The sequence below is a fragment of the Ochotona curzoniae genome, unplaced genomic scaffold (assembly GCF_017591425.1).
Source record: "Ochotona curzoniae isolate NIBS_2020 unplaced genomic scaffold, NIBS_Ocur_1.0 contig_517, whole genome shotgun sequence".
Lineage (NCBI taxonomy): Eukaryota > Metazoa > Chordata > Mammalia > Lagomorpha > Ochotonidae > Ochotona > Ochotona curzoniae.
Genome location: NW_024466454.1, coordinates 5,862,251 through 5,876,801, shown reverse-complemented (window position 1 = coordinate 5,876,801; position 14,551 = coordinate 5,862,251).

Here is a 14,551-nt window from a genome sequence, read left to right as displayed (position 1 = left end):
TTTCTCTTTGGGATTCCAAAGTTCTGGGACCCAAAATTCTGCACTGGATGAAAGCTTCCCTCCTCCAGGGGTGTCTCACAAGAGGCTTGTGTTCTGATGGTGATCTGGTGAGCCCAGCAGTAATTACTACAGAGACACTGGAAACCAGAGTTTAAAGTACAGCCTGAAACATGTGCCTGTGAGTGTGTGGGGGGGTGCACAGATGCATGCATAAACTATATGTACATAAAAACTTTACATAAAAAGTGCTTTATGTAAAACCACATATGAAGACTCACAAATGTATTCTGAAATATAACAATTGGATCTCTTTTTTTAAAGGGAAACGGAGGCAGGAAGTTAAAACACTGGCTTACAGTCCCACAGGCCTGAGCAGCAAAGCTGTGTTGGTCCCATAGCTCTGCCTTCTTCACTGTACGGTCTTCCCTTCAATCAGAGTTTCTGAACGGTTGGTTCCCAGGTGGTCTTCAGAGATCCCGAAGCAAACTGAAATTGTCAATAAAACATCCTCTACTTTCTGTTTTCTCCTGGGGAGAGGACAAACTCACGTAGTGGGGACCAGATAACCTTTGCGTGTGACTGTACTGTCACAAGCATTTGATGAAACACATTACTGGTGGGCGTATAAAATGGGACGAGCACCACAGAGGACAATTTATCACAATCAAGATTAGAAGGTTCCTATCCTTTGACCTCGCTCCACTTCTAGGAATTTGTTCTACAAACACACTCCCACACTTGGGAAATGGCAGATGACCACGGGCATCCAGGCAGGACTGTTTTTAAAGCAGAAGGGCTGGAAGCAGCATCAGTGCCCATCAATTGAGGGCCATTAAAGTAGACAGGGGCAACCACAACAAAGCCCCAGGAAGCCTCAGGCGTCCCCATGAGAAACCTCCAGAATATACAGTCAGCATGGGAAGACGGAAAACAGGAGCTCACAGATGTTGCTGTGCGACTGGCCAAAGAAATTGTGTGTCTAATATACACAACCAGGCACACAAGTACATTGAGAGTCATACTTGTGCACATACTAAATATGTGTCAGTGCACAAATCCCATTGAAACAAATGCAAGAAATGAGCAACAGCTGCTTGGGGAAGGGGTTGCTAAGTGTCTAGGATGAAGACTAGCTACTGTATCCACTTGCTACCTTATTCAAACATTTGACATCTTGAATTGTGTGAATGAAGTAGGTGTTTACATTCAAATAATAGGGAACAGACATCTAGTGCAGCAGTTAAAACACTTTCTGCTACACCTGGGTCTTCTGCCAGCTCTACTTTCAGACCAAGGATGGTCTCCCAATGAAACTGTTGAATTTATCTGGACAATAAGATGCTGGGCTCTCTGCATGGTCCATGCCCGCAATGAAGGAATCATGACTGGTTATGAACTATACTACTGTAACAATATGGAGGAATTCAAAATGGGGGACGGTTTGAGGAGGGGCTGGGGAAATCCCAGAGCCTACAAAACTGTGTAATAAAATGATATAAAAAATGTTTTTAAAAAATAATTCTTAAAAATTAAATAAATAAATAAATAAATAAATAATACTTTATGGGCCCAGGAAAAAAAGATTTATTTTTATTGGAAAGGTAGAGTTTACAGAGAGGAGAGACAGAGAGAAAGATCTTTTATTTGCTGGTTCACTCCCATGGCCAGATCCGAATCCTGGAGCTTCCCACACTTGGGTGCAGGGTTCCAAGGCTTTGGCCATCCTGTACTGCTTTCCCAGGTCACAAACAGGAAGCTGAATGGGAAGTGGAGCAGCTGAGACATAAACTGGTGCCCATATGGGATGATGGTGTGTGCAAAATGAAGATACAGCCATTGAGCCATGAGCCAGGCTCCCTGTGTCTTTTTAAAGATTTATTTATTCTTATTTGAAAGGGGGAATTAATAGAGAGAAAAGGAGAGACAGAGAGATCTTCTATCCACTGGTTTATTCCCCTCAAAAGGCCACAATGGCCAAAACTGGCTGATCCAAAACTAGGAGCCAGGAGCTTCCAAGGCTCCCATGTGAGTTCAGGGAGCCACACACTTGGATCCCTCCTCCACTGCTTTCTTGGGCCATTAACAGGGAGCAAAATCCAAAGCAGGGCAGCCAGGACTCAAACCAGCCCACATATGAGACGTCAGGGAGACAGGCAGAGCCTTATCCTATGATTCCCTATACCTGCATCTTATATCGGAACTCCAACTCCCACTTTCTGTTAAAGTGGGTGGCAGCAGGGATGGTTCAAGCACTTGGGTCCCTGCTGTCCGTGTATCAGGGGTTCCTGGCGCCTGATACAGTCTGGCCCAACACTGGCTATTGTGAGCATTTGGGGAAAGAACCAGCGGATGGAAGATATCTGTCTGATGCTCTTGCTCTGATAAGTAAAAATAAATTTTTAAAAATAGTAACAACAAATCAAAAGCATTGCTGTGAGTCAGAATTAAATTTCCTAGCACTGCCAAGTGTCAGAATGCCTGCATGATCTTGGCTAAAGGTTGTTTTTGAATCCTTTGTGTTGGAATAATTACAGACTCATAGGAAGCTGCAAACATGGAACAAGTAGCCCACAAACCTTTCACGCAGCTTTCCCCAACAGTGACATCTTACCTCGCTTTCATACAATGTATTTCGAAAAACAGGAAATTGGCTTTGGGACGTCATGTTAACTAGACTATAGATCTTGTCCTAAAGGCTATTCTAAAAATAGAGTGTTACAGTTCATTCATTTGCTGGAAAGCTTTCTTGAGCACCTTTAGTAAGCTAGATACAGTGCTGACTGATGGGATATGCAAGGAAGACCCCAAGCCCACACCCAGCCTCATGGTGTGACATCTAAATGAGGGTGACCAGGTTACCCCAGTGGGAAAAGAATCATGGAACCTTGGGTTCCAGCAACGCACGAGGAGGAGCACTGACCACAGGTCTAAAAAAGGAACTGTGTCCCTGGCTCTCCTGGTAATGGAGCTTCACAGCTTGCCCGAAAGCTGACTTTTAATCCTTAAAAGAGCATAAGCAATTACTCGGCTATATTTATCCTGGTTTCTGGAGCCACACAGGGATTTGGCCTTGCTCTCCCCAAAATCTTCAGCTCATCATTCAGTCCCATTAGGGACAATTGTGTGTCCCTGGCATGAAAGCAAGGGGCCAGCGGCTCACTGGCACGTGACTCTGAATGCTCCCTCCACCAGGGCATCTGACTATAGCCCAGGGATAGAGTTTTAAAGTCCTAGGCAAAACAAAACAAAACAAAGCAAAAACAAGAACTACATCCTGGGGCCCAGCGAGGCCAAGGGAGGAGAATAGCTTCTTGCCAAGAACACTGCCAGCCTCTAAACTGCACGCTGGGATGGTCCACTGGGAGTTTTGACTTCCTGTCCCTTTTATACCAAGGGATCCTGTGCCATGCACAGCACTCAGTGGGTCCTGGGAGGGCCCTGGGTCAGTGAGTGAACAAATAAGCAGCCAGACCAGCAGGAATTGCATGCAGCTGCAGGAAATTCAAACAAGGACCAGCGTCACAGACTGAGCCAGGTACCATATCAGTCACTACATGTGTGAACCTGGCTTCGTGCTTTCCAACTGCATGCAGCTTCTCATCCCCCTGCTCTGGGTACAGAGAAATCACAGAACTCGCAGGCATCTCAGAGCTGAGAAGCCCAGATTTTTCTGACTCTAGAGTACTCTGGTGACAGGTGCAAGACAGCCAACCAAGAACACAGGTTCCCAGTCTGTCTGTCTCTCAGTCTCTTTCCCTCCCTTCAATGATGCTGTTAAGATGATAGCAAAGGACTTAAAATAGACTAAATCTTTAGCTACAAAAGGAGAGGGCATGCGTGCACATTGCCAGAAGCTAGAAAAAGAATGGAGAAGTGATGCCTAAGGAAGCAGGCAGAAGGAGGTTTAGTTCTAGAAGACCCATGAGTCACCAGCTGCAGGCAACTGCCTAGGTTGCCTTGTACCTAGGCAAGTGTTACACTGCTGGGAAAAAGGCAGACAATAGCTGACAGGCATTCTGGGACCGATTAATGCCAAATTTGTGTTAACTATACCAATGTGGCAGCATAGTTGCTTATTCTCTCTCTCTCTCTCTCTCTCTCTCTCTCTCTCTCTCTCTTCTTAAAGATAAGAGGGGAAGACAGGGAACTCAGGGTCAGGACACACCACCCCAGCTACTAGGTTGGGTGTGGGGAGCGGAGTGCTGCAGATTGCCTGGAGAAATGGAATGGGGATCTATTGGAATAAGAACAGCAGCGGACCTGTTTGATAGGGAAGGATTGATTTCTGGGGTCTTCTATGGGTTGGACCACCGAACTCTCAAGTAGGCTGGTGGCTGAGATGGAGTGGACTTAGAGGAGGGGAAACTGGAGGGCATGTCTGGATCAGGCCAAGGCACCTACCCAAGTAGGAGACCTGGGCTGGGCTAAGTAGCATCACTCACCACCCACTGCTGCTCACAAAAGCTGAGGCTGGAGGCATGCCTGGCTGGGCTAGGCCACAGTACCTGCCCACAAGTGTTGAAGCAGGGGGTGGACTGCGTCAGGCTGGGCTGCAGCGCCCACCAGAATGTGGTAGAACCAGCTCTGGGAACAGATTCTGTAGGGAACTTGTGGGCTTGCCTTTGTTGGACTGCAGCACCTGCCAGTTTACATGGAGAGCTAGACATTGACAGGCAGGACCACAGAACTCACCTGACAGGAACCCACCTGATACTTGCAGAAGCTGGGCTGGGTCTAGGAAGAGACCAGACGGGGCCAGGCTGCAGCACCCTCAGATACAAGCAAAGGCTGGACTGAGGGCAGACCATGCCAAACAGGGTCACTGCCCCCACAAGCATGTGTGGAATTCAGGACTGAAAACAGGCCTGGTGAGGAACTTGGGGAACTTAGGGAACTCCTCTACTAGTTCCAGCTCCCTCTAATGAGCATGGAAGCTGGGTTAGGGGACAAGCCAGGCCAAGCAAGGCTGCCATACTTATCAGTGTGTGTGTATATATATATATAGCAATGCATAACCATGCAGGTATTTCTTGATTCTACTCACTGAGAGAGCCTGGAAGTAACAATGGCCTGGTAGCAATTAGCATACTTCACAGCCATATTTTAGATTACAAATACCATTCTCCAATAAAGAGAACCAGGACTCCTTGTAAAATGCATGATTCAAGGACTGGGAAAGGAAAAATGCAAAGAAATATGGATCCAAGTGACAAGATCACAGGACCATTCAAAGGGCTCCTCTAGACCAGGTCAGAGCCCGTGTGGGCACCTGAAGTCATTAACAACACTAAGGAATTGTAATCCAATGGCCGGGCCTGGCACAATGACTCAGTGGCTAAATCCTCGCCTTGCATTCGCTGGGATCTCATGTAGGCATCGGTTCATGTCCTGGTTGTTCCACTTCCCGTCCAGCTCCCTGCTTGTGGCCTGGGAAGGCAGTTGAGGACCCTGTACCCATGTGGGGGACCCAGAAGAAGCTCCTGACTCCTAACTCTAGACCAGCTCAACTCTGATTATTGCAGCCACTTGGGGAGTAAACCAATAAATGAAAGATCTTTCTGTAAATCTGCCTCTCTAATAAAAATAAATAAATCTTTAAAAAAAATCCAAAGACAAAAATAAGAATCCACAAGTCATGCTGATAGAAACAGAGATGGAAGCCCTCTCTTTTACAATAGAATACAACATTTAATGTATGAAGAAAAATAATGGAATTATTCTTCCTCACATAGGGACTTACTGCAGGAATCATCATTTGGTCACCAGCTATCTGAGAGGAGTTTGGTATTAACATTTTCTGCAGTGTCAGCTACCTTTTCTTCAAAACAAGTAGCACGGTGGGCCAAGCATAGTAGCCTAGCAGCTAAAGTCCTTCTCTTGCACATGCCAGGATCCCATATGGGCACCGGTTCTAACCCTGGTGAACCTGCTTCCTGTCCAGCTCCCTATTTGTGGCCTGGGAAAGCAGTAGAGGATGGCCCAAAGTCTTGGGACCCTGCACCCACGTGCAAGACCAGAAAGAGTGTTCTGGCTCCTGGCTTCAGATTGACTTAGCTCCAGCCATGGTGGCCGCTTGGGGAGTGAATCATCAGACAGAAGATCTTCCTTTCTGTTTCTCCTCCTCTTTGCATATCTGACTTTCCAATAAAAAATAGAATAAATCTTTAAAAAAATAATAAAAATAAACAATTAACATGGGAGATAGCCTGGAGGGCCCCTGCACTGCCAGGCATCAATTCCCTGTCCAGTTATAGAAAGGTCTGGAACCTCATGGAAATGCAGGGCTATTGGGGTGATGGGGGAGCAGTCAGGGATCACAGGCCAGCAGCTAGCTGTCAGCTGGTAGGAAAATATTTCAGGGGGGCCAGCGCCATGGCCTAGCCACTAAAGTCCTCGCCTTAAACACGCCGGGATCCCATATGGGCACCGGTTCTAATCCCAGCAGCTCCACTTCCCATCCCACAAACTCCCTGCTTGCGGCCTGGGAAAGCAGTGGAGGACGCCCAAAGCCTAGGGACCCTGCATCCAAGTGTGGGAGACCTGCAGGAAGTTCCTGGCTTCGGATCTGCGGAGCACTGGCCGTTGCGGTCACTTGGGGAGTGAATCATCGGACGGAAGATCTTCCTCTCTGTCTCTCCTCTCTGTATATCTGACTTTGTAATATAAATAAATACATCTTTTTTTTTTTTTTAAAGATTTTATTTTTATTATTTTTTATTGGAAAGGCGGATATACAGAGAGGAGATACAGAGAGGAAGATCTTCCATCCGATGATTCACTCCCCAAGTGAGCCGCAACGGGTCGATGCTATGCCGATCCGAAGCCAGGAGCCTCTTCCGGGTCTCCCACGCGGGTGCAGGCTCCCAAAGCTTTGGGCCGTCCTCGACTGCTTTCCCAGGCCACAGGCAGGGAGCTGGAAGGGAAGCGGGGCTGCCGGGATTAGAACCGGCGCCCATATGGGATCCCGGGCGTGCAAGGCGAGGACTTAACCACTTGCGCCACCGCGCCGGGCCCAATAAATACATCTTTTTTAAAAAAATTTATTTTTATTATTATTTATTTTTATTGGAAAGGCGGATATACAGAGAGGAGAGAGAGGAAGATCTTCCATCCGATGATTCACTCCCCAAGTGAGCACAACGGCCGATGCTATGCTGATCCGAAGCCAGGAGCCTCTTCCAGGTCTCCCACGCGGGTGCAGGTTCCCAAAGCTTTGGGCCATTCTCAACTGCTTTCCCGGGCCACAGGCAGGAAGCTGGAAGGGAAGCAGGGCTGCCCGGATAGAACCGGCGCCCATATGGGATCCCGGGTGTGCAAAGCGAGGACCTTAACCACTGTGCCATCGCGCCGGGACCAATAAATACATATTTAAGAAAAAAAAAAAAGAAAAGATTTCAGGGTTGGAACAATGCACAAGCCTAGTGGAATGGCTGTTCTGACCCCTAGCCTGGATCCCTGAAGTTACCCCCATAGAGAAGTGGCCCTGAAGAGGGAGAGGAAGACATCACTGATGGCTAAGTTGGGCCACTGGGTATATAGCAGAATCATTTATTGGTATGAGAAAGCCTGTGGGAAAGTGTGCTTGAGACATTGGAGTGACAGATTCAGTGAGGGCGTGTCAGGATGTCATTGAATATAAAACATTCAGATAAAACATGAACCACTGAACATGTGACACTGTCCAGAGAAATGGTAAAGGCGGTAATGAGGTAGGCGCATAAGAGACAGACTGTACCCAGGCTATAGGTAGCGGATAGAAAGAAGAGAGCAGGTGATGCCAAAGTTTTGTTCTGCAGGTGAATAGATTATTAATGAGCTAGAGGGTAGCCTTGTAATCCACAACTTGAGCCACATCCTTGCTGAGCAGCAGGAGAGGCCTAGATGCAGCCAGTTTGAGCAGATGCATTGGACACTTGCCTGCTGAGCCCTGCTTGGTTCCAAGCCCACACCAGGACTAGCAGGGGATGCAATGAGGTTCGGGCTGTATCCCCGTGGAGACCTCTACCTGAACTACCCATAGGAACATGAGGCAGGGTTTGGACAGCGAGATAAGAGATAAAAGTACAGGAAAAAGCAGTGGTCAGAAAGTATTTCAGGAGAGAGGTAAGAACTTCAGCTGGGCCCCGAGTGCAGACAGGAACAAGGGAAGTCAGGGGAGTTAGAAGGAATTCCAGCTAGACCAGCTGGGTGAACTCACGGTGCTGGGCCTGATAGCCTGAGTGGGTGGGAAGAGCGCAGGTTCTTGGAGCTTCGAAGAACAGAAACCAACTCTGGCTAGGTCAAGTGTAACAGGGGCCAGGCCATTAATAACTGAAGCTGCTACACTGCCCCTCTGCCTGCCACAGAGCATGTGATCTCTCTCCTTCTTTCTGTTCACCTGCTTTCTCTCCTATCTTTTCTTTGGCTTCTCAGTTTTAACCCTGCCCCCCTCCACCACCCAACAAGAAAATCTGGATGGTTTAGCTCAGCTGTTTCTCCACATCTCATAAGTCATGTCCTCGTTTGGGACAGGTATCTCCTTCTGATCAAATGATCCTAACTGGGGCCATGCCAAGAAGGTGGTCCTGTTCAGAGGATGCAACAAGCAGCAAAAGACGTCACAGAAGGAAGGAGGGGTCTCATGCTTAGGAGCTCCTACTGTAATGAAACAAGAACTGGGGTGATAGGTATCAGGCTATCTGACCACCCAGTGAGATTAATCTTGTTCTTCCTAGATGTTGAGGTTAACAAAAGCAAAACAACTTGCCTAGAGGTTAAGAAGATAGCCAAGCCAGAGTTTAAAGTCCATTTATAAAGTCCAGGCTCTTATCCCAAGACCACACTACCAGGGAACTGGGGCTACTAGAGCTAGTTAGAACCATCACACTTAGTCTGAGAAGACCACAGAGGACCCAACCTTACAGAGAAGACGAATTTCTTATCATTAAGTTCTCAAGACCTTGGGAGTGTGCTAACAGGTCTAAGTTCCACTCAGAGAAACCACACATACTGGTAGTCTGGCATGACTTGAGTTTCCAACTAAAGGCCTTTGCTCTATAACACCTGTAATGACCTCGCCTACTACCCCCAGTTAAATTCCTCCAGGGAAAGAGAGCTCAGAGCTTTAAGTGGCAGCCCATTCCAACACTCAAACAGTACATAACTTTGTGTCCTGCAGTTGTCCCCAGGGAAAAAAGCAGAATCAGCCTCTCCCAGCAGCCCTACTACTGGGAACCTCAGCCCACAGTACACTGCCTAGAAAATTAAACCCCTTTGTGTTGGTTCCCAGAATCCCCCAAGCAACAACCATGGCATGACTGGGCTTGAAGCATACCCATAGGATGGGGGGGCATTTTGCCTAGAGGTTAACACGCATAAGTTCTGCCGGTATCAGAGTAAGTGGTTTCAATTCCTGGCTCCATTTTCTTGCCGATGCAGACCCTGGGAGCGAGTGATGATGGCTCAAGCAGTTGTCATTGGTGTGGGAGAAATGGTCCATACTTCTCACTCCTGGCTTTGGCACTGGCCTAGACCCAGCCGTTGTGGGCATTTGAGGAATAAATGAGGGCTCTCTCTTTTTCTTTGCCTTTCAAATGTATTAAACAGAAGAAGAAGGAGGGGGGATAAGGAAGGCAGCAGGAGGAGAGGGGACAGGAGGAAAAGGAGATGGGAGGAGGAGAGAGGGAGGAGGAGAGGAAGGGAAGGAGAGAAGGAGAGGAAGAAGGGGGAAGCCTCCTGGGTTTTCACAGGGACTAGACGGTCCCTACTTTGGCCTCCCCTAACCATCCTGAGTAACACCATGGTCTTTTTTAAACACAGGATTTCTCTGCTGGTGCCATGACACAACAGGCTGTTTATCTCACCAAAGAGTCAAACCTTTCTCACATTCTCCTTCTGGCTTCACAGAGTTCTGTCAGATGGTAAAGGGAGAGACGTGAAGCAGAGGATTTTTGAGGTTTTCAAGTTGACATTCCACCACTAAATGAACGCTAACAAAAGCTCAATTTCACTAATCCCGAAAGGAACTTGAGCTCCAGATGCGCCGGCCTTGCCGCTTCAGTGCCTGTGCCATGAAGCCAGCTTCCAGGGTCCAGGGAGGGGTAGGGATTTTTCTTCTTTTTAAAAGCCTTTGAAGTGGCAAAAAAAAACACACATCACTTAAGAGCAAACCCCAAATTAGTTTTGTAAGCAAGCTTTATTCAAGTGAGAGCTAACCGAATTAAACACAATAGTTGTTTTCCCTAATGAAAAGAAGAGGAGGAGCCAGGAAGGCAGAGGAACAGGTGGGAAGTTGTATGTTCCAGGGCTTACTCCCCAAACCTAGATTCTTGTCTCTCTGTGCTCAGTGTCACCCATGATGTGAAAGACCATCTACACCCCAAAGACTCTCCATGCTGATTTCCAGTCTGAGCCCCTCCCCCCTTCTACTCCTGCATCACTGCTTCCTCCACACCTAGTCTGTGGTGTCTTCAGGGTGTCCTCAGCCTAACAGGTCCCACACGCTCTCCTCCTGCCCCACCCCCAGATGTCCATCTTGGTCAATGGCAAGTCCTTCCCAGAAGCTGTTCAAACACAAACATAAGAGTGATTCAGGACTTCCTTCTTCCACTTCCTCACCCTCCCACTTCCACCTCAACCAGGCCCTGAAGAGAAGCCACCTGCGAATTCTGCAGCCTCTGTCTTGCATATGGGATCCAGAATCCCACTCTAGCTTGCCACCTTTACCACTGCAGCCCTGCTCTAAACCACCAGCAACCTCCAAAATCCCCCTGCCAGAGGGTTCTCTCTCCCCAAAGCAGAAGCAGCGTGAGTCTTGAGCTACGAGTTGGATCACTTTTCTGCCCAGAGTCCCAAAGGCTGCCCTGTCACTAAGTGTGAAAGGATGACACCCTGGAGCTGGTGTTGTGGTGCGGTAGGTTAAACTGCTCCTGCAACGCTGGCAACCCTATCTGAGTTATAGTCCTAGCTGCTCTGCTTCTGACACAGCTCCCTGCTAACGTACCTGGGAAGACAAAAGAAAACAGCCCAAAGCGCCTGGTCCCCACCACCTGTATGGGAGACCCAGATGGTGTTCCTGGCTTCTTCTTCCTGGCCCAGCCCTGGCCGATGTGAATGTTTGGGAGAGCAAACCAGCAGATGAAAGATATATAGAGAGAAACATCTTCTCCCTGTCTCTGTCACTCAGCCTTTGAAATAAATAAATCTTTTAAAAAAATTGCTGACATCCTTTCCATGGCCCAAGAGTCCCTTCACAATCCAGTCCTGGTCTCTGCTGCCTGTCCACAGTCTCACTGTCTTTCCAGACTTGCTTTCATGTTGGGTCTCTGCCCTCACTACTCCTCTGCCCAGAACACTCTTCCCCCACTTGTCCTCTGGTGGGCTGCCTCCACCACACTCTTGGGTGTCTGTCCCAGTGTCATCTTGTTCAGGGATGCCTTCTCTGACCATTGTGAGGAGTGACTCAGACATCAGCCCCAAAGATGATCCCAATATTGTACCTGACAGCCCAGTCCCTGCAGCCCTGTACTCCCAATACCTGCCCCCATGTTCTCTTTCATTTTTCTCTTTCCATTTCTCTCTCCCCCTGCCCCACCTCCCGCTTCTGCAGGCGTGTGGCCCTCTCTCTCCCTCTCTGGGCTCCCTTGGAGTCCCTCTCCTGCCACTCTGGCATGAATCCCCTCTCTCTTCCTCTCTCTGTCCCCTCTTTCTGTCTTCACCCCCTTCCATGTGCAAGTGGTCCCTTTCTGCTCTGTTCCTTCCTGTGTGGCTCGCTGGCATTTGGTGTCTTGGGTAAATGGCAAAAATCCCTAACAACCATTCCATTTGAAGCAACATTTTCTACTGTGTGCCTCTCTGGCTCCTCCTTGACAGCATCCATCACTATGGAGTATGTTATAGATTTATTTTTTATTGTCCAGATCCTGTCCCCAACGTGCCTAGGCAGGAGCTTTGTTTTACAGCTGTGCCTGCTACAGAGCTGAGCACACAGGTAAACACTCACAAAACATTTCGTATTTATTTACATGAATGAGCCAATAAACAGGTAAACTGATTGAACATACACTAAGTTCTTTTTTTTTAAAGTATTTTTACTTTTTCATTTGAAACACAGATTTATGAGAAGAGAGACAAAGAGAGAAAGTCCTTCATCTGCTGGTTCACTCCCCAAATAGCCATAATGGCCAAGGCTGAACTGGTCCAAAGCTGGGAGCCAGTAGCCTCTTCAAGATCTCCCACATGAGTTCAGAGACTCAAGGACCTGGGCCCTCCTCCTCTACTTTCCCTTAAGCAGAGATATAGATTGGAAGTAGAACAATCAGGACGCAAGACAGTGCTCTATGGGATGCTGTTGCTGTAGGGTGCAGGATTTGCCATATCAGCCCCTATTAGGTGCTTTTATGACTCACATTTTGCAAAGGAATCGAATGAGATTCAAAGACCTTGCAGGTGATAAGGGATCTAAGCATGATAACAGTGATGAACATGTAGCAAGGTTGAGGAGGCAAATGGGGGTGGTGGTAAGGGACACAGGGGCCAGGGATGGGGGGAGAGAAGAAAAGGTAACTGGACCCTTCCACCCTTCAGGAAAGGTACATGACTGAGACAATGCAATCCAACGTCAAGTTCATAAAAGGAAATTTATTTTAACAAAATCAAATCGGTGAAGAGGGAGAAAAAGCAGCAATGCCACTTCTGAAGGCAGTTTACCTGACCAATTCATGCCATTCACCCAGTTGGTCCACCCAACTTGCAGTTCAGTACAGGAGCAATTTGAGTGCCAGATATCACGTGAGGCTGACATCAGCCCAGGCCACATTTCCCTTCTCTCCCCTCCATGGGCCTCTGGGCCCAGTACTGTCCTTTTTATTTTTCACACAGCTATGGGTGCAATGTCTCACAGCTTCAGTTACCTCTTTTATTTCAACAATGACAAAAAATTTGCACAAATATCTGAGCACATCCTCCAAACTTGGAGAAATCTCTATGCTTCATAATTCACAGATACCCCATCCCCACCATTTGTTTTTGTAACCTTGAACTTTCACATTTAAAATAAACCATGTTCTAGACAAAAGAATTCACTTTGGATCTGAGCCGTCCTTGGTGATCCTCTTTCCTTCTGCTGGATTAAAGGCAAAAAAAAAAAACAACTTCTTCAAGCATCTAAGCCTCATGTGGAGGCTCCGTAAGTCCATTTTGAGAGGATGCTAGGTTCCCCTGACTTTTCTAGGTCATGATGATGCCTCTCTTGCCTTCTCCTGAATACTGAAAGCATCTTAGAACTGGAATACCACAAGACAAGCCCCTGGGAACTGGGGCAGCCAGACAACAGGTTGCCCAAGAGCAACAAGGGCTTCAAGGGTAAGTAGCTTCTGGCAGTCACCTTGGCTCTGCAGGTGAGCTGTCATCCCATGACCCACAGGTTACCTGCTTGAGCTCTGAAGGAGAATGGGGAGGGAGGGAGAGGCTTTGAGGTGGGAATTCTGGTGGGCTAAAAATGTGGTGTGAATTGGCCCAGCTGTGAGACAAGATAATGTTCCCTGTTACGTGAGACACAGTTTAGGTCATGAGAGGTGACATGGAGGTCACCCAAGCCAGAATCAGATTTAACAGCAGCCTGCAAGCAAAATCCAAACCAGCAGAGAAGCAGAGAGAAAAACAGGATCTCAGGGACACCTGGCCAAAGGGACCTACCAGGAAGGGGAGGAGTGGGAATCTGGATGGTGAGTGAAGCTGAACTGGAAAGCAAGATTTTCCACAAGTCTGAAGACTCACCATGGTCCTTAGAGATCTTGGCACAAGCCACTCAGAGAATGGTCTTGGGCCAGAGCAGGGACCCAGAGTCACAGCTTAATAGCCACCACTCAGTATTCATTTCATTTCAATCAACGTGCCCTTTCTCCCTGGCTATTCTCCTTGACACTTGCTTCTGGAAAACCCCATCACCCAACTGCAGCCAGAGAGATGCTTCTAAAATGCCCCTCTGGTGCTTTTACCCTCAGACCAGATGGGACCTGGAACCAGGCACTGAAAGGATGTTCTCCCTTGCTTCGCCTTTTCCATGTGTTTACTTGATGCTGTTGTAGGGCTAGGAGCCCTCTGCAAAGAGGAGAAGTTTCCCCACTTTCCGTCTTCATGCTCAGGGAAAACTGAAGCCTAAATGCCCTGGTTGAACATTCTATAACATGCACATGCAACAAAACATCTCACAGTTCCCCATAAATATGTGCAATTGTTATGTCTGCTAGCATTTTTTGCAATTAAAGAAAATTTTTTTATGAAACTACCCAATTCCACCTCCAAAGGTTGAGGCTGTTCGGGCGTGTCCTGATCCCATGCCTCTCCCTCCCTCACAGAGGATGGCCACCTGCCCTGCCTTGAGCCTGTGTCCTCCTACCTTCCCTGCACCACACACCCAGGGCCAGACCCCTGCAGCCAGTGCATGGTGCCTGCACTAGCATATGGAGAGGCCCTCATTTCTGGAAGAAACAAGCCTATCTAGTGATGGACAACTCAGCAACCTTACTCATAGAGCATGCTTCAAGTGCCAGTCTTTCTTTTATATACCATA